Below are 1,053 nucleotides of genomic sequence, written 5' to 3' on the forward strand. Positions count from 1 at the left end.
CAGCCCACAGAAGATGGCAGTAGACCTGAGGCAGGATTCCTGGCTCCAGGAATGAGGAAAAAGAAAGCTGTGCCGATCCCTGCCTAGAACTAAAGTTTAGGCTTTTAGGGCGTAGGAGGGTGGGGGAACTGAGCTAAGTATAGTGACTGAAGGGGTCTGAGAGGCCTGGTGGAGAGAACGGTAGCATTGCTGGGCAGGGTGGATCAAGGCTGCCCAGTTGAAATAAGCCTGAAAATAGAAACTCCAAATTCAACAATCCAAAGATAAGCACACTATAAGTAGGGTGACCGTATCTCCTGCTTTCCCAGAAATAATCTCAGTGCACAGTGCTAGTCCCAGCATCACACTACTGTCAGCCTCTTTCATTCTTACAGTATCCTGGTTTGGATGATCAATTACATGGTCACCTAACATATGAAATTAAAATAGTAGAACAAGGTTGGGCATGGCGGCTCATGCTTATAATCCTAGCACTTTGGGAGGCTTAGGTGGAAGAATTACTTGAGGCCAGGAGTAGGAGGCCAGCCTGGGCAACATATGGAGACCATGTCTCTACAAAAAATGAAAATTAACCGGGCATGGTGGCATGTGCCTGTAGTCCCAACTACTCAGGAGGCTGAGGCAGGAGGATCACTTGAGCCCAGGAGTTGCAGGTTATAGTCAGCCATGATTGCACCACTGTATTCCAGCCTGGTCGACAAAGCGAGACCCTGTCTCTGAAAAAATAAAAAAGTGGCAGGTGCCTGTAATCCCAGGTACTTGGGAGGCTGAGGCAGGAGAGTTGCTTGAAGCCGGGAGACAGAGGTTGCAGTGACCCAAGACTGCGCTACTGCACTCCAGCCTCCAGGAGTGACAGAGCGAGATTCTATCTCAAAGATAAAATAAATAAAATAAAATAAAATAAAATAAAATAAAATAAAAATAAACAGCCTGAAGAAAAGAATTGAAAATGGACTTCTTGTGTAGATGTGGGGATCTTACAAATTACCCAAGATTACCAAGGAATACAAGAAACACAAACAGAAGCACTATCTTTTTTTTTTTTTTTTTTTT

Source organism: Colobus angolensis, unplaced genomic scaffold (assembly GCF_000951035.1).
Source record: "Colobus angolensis palliatus isolate OR3802 unplaced genomic scaffold, Cang.pa_1.0 Scaffold466, whole genome shotgun sequence".
Classification (NCBI taxonomy): domain Eukaryota; kingdom Metazoa; phylum Chordata; class Mammalia; order Primates; family Cercopithecidae; genus Colobus; species Colobus angolensis.